Below are 7361 nucleotides of genomic sequence, written 5' to 3'. Positions count from 1 at the left end.
ATACTATGCTGTACATATCGATGGGTATTTTCACTCTACTCACCTAAATCCAATGTTGGAGTTGCATTAATTTTAAGTTTTAAGCATCCTTTGGATCGCACGCCACATCCTTTGGATGTGCATGCCACAAACGTCCAATATTTTGTGTGTGTAATTGTTCTCAGATTCTCTTTGCATTTCGCCAACATCTGAGGATTCTTAGGAAATGTATAAAATCCAGCTTCACGATCCGAAACCGAATTTCGTTTGCAATTTTGAATGCAACAAACTCTGTCCCCGGGTATTTTTAACCGATAAAATCACTTTTTATTAGAATTTTCGCACAAGAAACTCTAAGGGCCGGTTGCTCAAAGCCTGGTTGACACTAATCCCCGGTTAAACATCGTTTTCGACGTTACCGACACCATGTTATTTGCATGGAGCCGAAAACGTCGATAACGATGTTAATCGGTGATTAGTGTCAATCAGGCTTTGAGCAACCGGCCCTTAGAGTAGTATGAACGTATGAACTCTTCGATCACTTCCCAATAATTAAAAGTTCGTTGCGTTTTTACACATTCTGACGCATTCTTAATTTTTTCGTACGTGAAAAGCTCAAAAACCATTTTTGCCAATTGGAAATCACTTTTGATTGATGAAAACAAAACGCATGTTAACTCATATATAAATGCATATATTTCATTGGACTAATGCAATTTATATATCATAAACATACCGGTTTCGTTAAAAACGCTGAGAAATGCAGATTTAAAAATTCTCAGCGGAATGCACCACTTTCTTACAATACCCGTTTAACACAAGATACCTTTTTAACACAAGATTTCAATGCGTTCCCACGACAGTTAGGACTACGTAACCAGAACAACCCAGATCTATGTACATATATCTGGCTAGAAACTGTTACTACAGCAGATTCCATAAAAACTTCTACAATGTTACAATCACGACAACGAATTCTGAAGTTTTAAAATATGTATAAGTTTAAGCACTTTTAAAACTATGAACGTATGTATGTATATGTGCTAAATTTTTTTGAAACTATATATACTATGTACTTTTGCTATTTAAGACATCACCAAAAGACACTTCGTCTTCTAAGGTAAAAAAGTCAATTTTTTTTAAATTGTTCAGGAGAGACAAAAGATCGATGTAGTTTCGTACTACCTGCCTTTCTGCATCAAAAACTAAATTAAAAAAAAAAAACGGACTTGACACCTTTTCACCTTTACGTAGCGACTTTTAAGAAATGGACACAAAGTGTATAGACACCTATTCTTGCAACACGATTTTTCACCATAAAATCTTTTCAAATATTCCACATAATTCAATTAAACACCACGTAAACTTTGCACACAACACGGCAATCTTATATATACAGTTGTATATATTTTGATATTATTTACTTTTTTTTTTTAATATTTATTATGTACATGAGCAGACCAATGGTAGGTACTTATCCTTTATTTAACCACAAACTTGTTTTATTCTGTGTTGCGACATATTCCGCACTAGCACTCCTACAACTTTACAAATTCACTCAATTCGCACATCATTTTCATAAATTTTTGCATTTTTTAACGAATTTTACACAAATTCACCTGTTCACTTCACACAGTGTTTGTTTTCATATCGACATTCGTAAAATAATTTCGCCGTGATTTTCTGCGGACGGCATCAAAAGGGAGACCATGATTCAATAATACAAGGTTAGATAATTATTGACAGCTGCGGTTTTACACTCCCTTACAAAAGGTTGCATTTACGAAGGACAGAGAAAGGGCAAGAATGCAATCCCTTGTTTAGAAAATGGTACTAGAAAAGTACGCAAAGTAGGCAATTAGTAGTGAAATTCGTTTTGTAAATTCTGATGTATTTGCAGGAAATCTGGCATTTTAAACGAAATGTTGAACGTAATATTGATATATCTACGTGAATTACGTAATTTATATGCTATTTTTAGCCGTATAAAAACTGCAAAATGACTCAAAATTAAAATAAGACTACTATGAGATTGATGCAAACATCCAATGCTTATGTTTTCATCAGTTAAATATGCTTCATATGCATATACAAATAAACATATTGCACAAAAGCTTATACTTTTATTTCACACCAAAGCTACACTGTTTCCATGTAAATTTGCAAAGAAGCAACACGGTGCCACTGCTAAGGGAGCGGTGCGAGAGAGACAACTGTCAGTTTATCGAACCTTGTATTATTGAATCATGAAGGGAGACGAACTCCTCATCTGAACCTTTCAGATACGGTCAAAATAGTCGCGGCACATTTTCAAAGTAACGAGTTGTCGCTTCTTGTATACATATATATATGTATATATATATATATATGTACATTTACGTTCTTTGCACATATTCATTTTATGGTAAGCAATGGTTTTGCAGAAAATCGACCCAATGGATGGCACTGCAGCCGAAATGTAAAGAAACCCCGTGTGATTGGTCTGCTTTGGCTCTATGTTTAAGTTATACGAATTTAGTTTTCAGTTGTCTAAATGTAGGATGGGGTAAAGTTTGTCTGACGCCCTCATGCACGATCATGCGATCTTGCATCTACCTAGAAACCAATTCATAAACAATTCAAAAGACCACACGACTCATTTCGCCAATGTACCGGAAAACTTTTCATCCTGTGGGACAGCGAGAATTTTTGGCCCTCCTATAACAGAAAACGCACTTCTGTGCTCTTGAGTTTCCTAATAAGAACTTTTATAGGCATACGCATCGCATCTATTACTACGTTTATACGCACAGAATAATCGACTTAGTTGAAAGCGCATTGACACCGTACACATTTTACGCCGAAAAAACTGGGTTTTCAAAAACGTCGAAAAAGTTACATTTTTGAAAAAAAAAATTAATAAAAATTAAATCTGTTCTGAGTAGCTCTTCAATAGTTCTAGAGTTACTGAAAAAGAAAAAAAAGTTCCGCAAAATTACGCCGAAAAAACACTTTTTTCGAAAAAGTGAAAATCTGGAAAAAAAAATAAAAATTGAATCTGTTTGAGTAGCGTTTCAATAGTTCTAGAGTTCCTGAGAAGGAAAGAGAAAGTTCTCCAAAATTACACAAAAAACCACATTTCTCGGAAAAGTCGAAAAAGTTAAATTTAAAACAAAAAAAAATAAAAATTAAATCTGTTCTGAGTAGCTAGAACTATTGAGTTCCTGAGAAGGAGAAAGAAAGTTCTGCAAAATAAAAAAAGTGTTTTTCGCCGTAATTTTGCAGACCTTTTTTCCTTTTCAGGAACTCTAGAACTATTGAAAAGCGACTCAGAACAGATTTAATTTTTTTTCAAAAATTTATTTTTTTTCCACTTTTTGTAAAAAAGGGGGTTTTCGGCGTAATTTTGCAGAACTTATTTTCACTCTTTTCACGAACTCTAGAACTATTGAAAAGCTGCTCAGAACAATTTTTTATTTGCCATTTTACCACATGTCGTATGCTGCGTGAATCAGGCATACACAATTTTCAAGCAATTTTTTTTTGTCAAAATATCCAGAACTTTTTTTTCCTTTTCAAGAACTATTGAAAACCTACTCAGAACAGCTTTGTTTGTCTTTTTGCGCCATACCGTATGCCAACTTCACAGACATCTTTCAAAGTCGTTTTGTTTTATATCAAAATATTGCTTCTGTCGAAAGCGCTACGACTAATTCGTATGAAGTTTTAAAACAGCACACTGTGTCGAGCTAGCTCGAATATCTTATTTTCACGCGGAAATGTAATTTTGAAATCAAATTACTACGGTGTATTTTTCTAAAAAAACATATGCCATATGATTTATAAAAGTATAATTCATTTATAAACAATATATAAAATTAAATATATAATATAGGGCCGTTTTCTCATCTAACCTTTAGTTTACCGGCCACTTTATCGCCTCGATATACGAGTTTTCTTTTTCTCATCAGCGCATTAATTTCTCGAATCGATAAATTGTTGCTCACCTGATGTAACCTTTAAAAATTTGTACCCAACATAAAATTTTGGTTCGGTTTTGGTTCATGAGTCAGATATATTAGATATTTCAACCAAGGTTTTGGCCCCTAGGGCCGTTTTCTCATCTAACTTATCGTCTCGATACACGAGTTTTCGTTTTCTCATCAGCGCATTAATTTCTCGAATCGATAAATTGTTGCTCACCCGATGCAACCTTTAAAAATGTGTACCCAACTTTAAATTTTGGTTCGTTTTTGGTTCATGAGTCAGATATATTAGATATTTCCACCAAGGTTTTGGTTTTTGCTAACAGTTGCTCATGCTCTACTTTTGCTTATGTTGCATTGCCAACCTTTGAAATGTTATGACGAATGTAGTGAAGTTTAACTCTCGGAAATGTAGTGAAGTTTCACTGTACGAAATAACAAATTTATTTTGACCGTTCGTTCAGGGCCGTTTTCTAATGTAAGCAGTAAAGTTGCCTTTACTAACAGGGCAGATAAATTGTTCCCCACTTTAAAGTGTTTTCGTTTTCTTACCTTGCCGGTAAAAGTTAAATTTGTTATTTCGTATAGTGAAACTTCACTACATTTCCGGGAGTGAAACTTCACTACATTCGTCATAAAATTTCAATGGTTGGCAATGCAACATAAGCAAATAAAGAGCAAGAGCAACTGTTAGCAAAAACCAAAACCTTGGTTGAAATATCTAATATATCTGACTCATGAACCAAAACCAAACCAAAATTTAAAGTTGGGTAGAAATTTTAAAGGTTGCATCGGGTGAGCAACAGTTTATCGATTCGAGAAATTAATGCGCTGATGAGAAAACGAAAACTCGTATATCGAGACGATAAAGTGACCGGTAAACTAAAGGTTAGATGAGAAAACGGCCCTAACTCTATGCATGGTATGCAAAACTCTTTTACAGAGTCAGTAAATCGAGAAAAAGGAGTTTTAAGTTATAGGCAAAAGCCATTCGAATATTGAAATGTATTGTTATTAAACTGAAAGTTATTTTCCAGGTAAGTAACAACACTCGACAAAAATTTAAGCCTTCTTTTTAAATAATTTAAGCTCCATCATATTATCGCAACTGGTACGTAACGACCCGGCGATGTACCCATAAAACGATTGATCTTTTTGGGCATATCAAACATTATCTAAAACAAGTCAACTATAATTAAATTATTTTATTCTTATTTTTAACAGTACAGTTTAAGGAACTTCCAACGTTATGTAAAAACCTTAAGAAAATTTTAAAGTATTTTGTTTGAATTGAAAATTCAGTACAAATCAGTACAAATTTTACATTGGCGTACTGATTGAAAAAATGAATAAAATCAGTACAAGAGTTGAAAAATCAGTACTGTACTGATAAAATCAGTACGTCTGGCAACCGTACATCAATTATAATAAAAGGCTTATCCGATTTATCAATACATATATGTAGTTGAATTTTCTGATGATTATCAGAAAATGTTGTAACCGTAAAAAATTTTTTCAATACGTGGTTATTTGATTATACAGTGAAGAATGTATATACCTATCGTCGCCTCAAAAAACGGATGTAACATACGGCAAAATACACACGAAATATCTCAAAAACTATAGATATAAAAAAATGGATTGTAGAAATCAGAGGAGCATCTGCATCAAAATCCCAAAATCGTGATTTTGCACATTCGATATCCGTTTTCTAAGGCGACGATATGTAGCTCAGTGTAAGGCGACGGCATCTACAAAGCCAATAATAATATCTAATTCTCAAATTTATAATGTTGGAATATTTTTAGTTATTTTAAAATAAATTTTGATTTCCGTTAACAAATGGCCTTATTGAAGATGTTTTGGTAGAGTTAGAAATAAACAATCGCTTCTTGTTTTCTTGAATACGTAATGCGAGTTTCGCTTCTAGTTTTTTACCTCTGCTTGTAGTTGGGAGCAGGGTTGCCACCGAAGAAAAAAATCCTTACCATCCACATGAAAAAAATCTACCAAATCCCCAAAATATTTACCAGTAACTTTCTTAGATATTGTAACAAAAACTATAGTTTGGTTTTAATTTTTTAGCTTTTTCAATAAAAATTCAAAATTTGTTTAAGGAACTTTTTATTTATATGGTATTTGAGATGATATTAACGACATGTTCTCGGTTTTCTTCAACCAAAAGCGAAAGTGATGAAACTAAAAGCAACACTAAAACTTCATCATTCGAAAAACTGGAGTTATCATAGACAAATACAGTAACTCAAACAATCGCTTGGCTTTTTTTAATATTCTCAATGTTTTTCAAGTAAATTATTGTTTTATAACTTTTATTACTTTTTTTGTATAAGAATATTGCTTGCGCTTTAACCAAACCCATAATAATCAAAGATTCAAGCAATTTTCGACATTTAAAAAAATTTAAATGAATTTGGACAAAATTTCGAACTTTTTAAAACAATTTTGGGTTGCAGTTTTATAGCCAATACCATTTTAGTATAACAAACAGTGTGCAGCTAAAAATTTCTGTTGATTAAAAAAAAAATTTTGCCGCCGGTTTTTTGTGGTGATTTTTTACTTTGTTTTGTGAACAATCACCGGGTGTAATTACATGCCTGTCCATTTTTTCTTTTTACTTAAAGAATCATTTAAAATATTAGGCAATAAAAGCTGCTCATGATTCCAGTAAAATGAGTTTTGAATGGAGCACGATATGTTCGCCTTTTATTGATATAGGTACATACGTATGTATGTATGTATGTACTTTTAAAACGTTCAAAAATTAATGCAATAAAGTAGACTACACTTTTGGAAAGAAATTTGTCATATAAAATTAACTACGAAAAATAAAGCGGGAACTAAACTTTATTAGTTTATCAAACAAAATATTTTACCAAAAATCTACCAAAATAAGAAAAAATTTACCTTTCTACCAACCCAAATTTTTTCTACCAATTTTGGTAGAGGAGGGTGTATATTTTCTAGTTATCATCTGCGTCGAACATCAAATTTCTAAGGTTCTACCAAGGCACATTAAACAGGTAGTATCAGTAGAGCAAAAACAACATTTGCGTGTATTTTGTTGTTGCTTCTGGTATCGAAAGTGTCAAAAACTGTTCTGAATTTTTTCTTCTAAATCAAAGCGTGCCATGTGAAATACAAAAAATTATAATAAATTGAAATTGGAAAAAATAAAAATTGATGCAACTTTCTTTCCTAGTAAATTTGTTTGCTTCTCGAAGCATGATCCATCCTTTGCAAGGCCCAGTAATCAGCGGTCGTGCTGCTGAGTTGGGCGAACGTTCCAAAAGCTGCTATTCAATCGCTTGTTTTGTATGGAAAAAGGTTTCACATGCAAATGGATTTTAACAATTGTTATGGGTTACTGTTCGCCGCACAAAATATAAATACTTTATT

Source organism: Rhagoletis pomonella, unplaced genomic scaffold (genome assembly GCF_013731165.1).
Source record: "Rhagoletis pomonella isolate Grant_MI unplaced genomic scaffold, Rhpom_1.0 Rhpom_scaffold_01690, whole genome shotgun sequence".
Classification (NCBI taxonomy): domain Eukaryota; kingdom Metazoa; phylum Arthropoda; class Insecta; order Diptera; family Tephritidae; genus Rhagoletis; species Rhagoletis pomonella.
The sequence above is the reverse complement of the archived record's forward strand: the minus strand, read 5'-3'. Positions refer to the sequence as shown.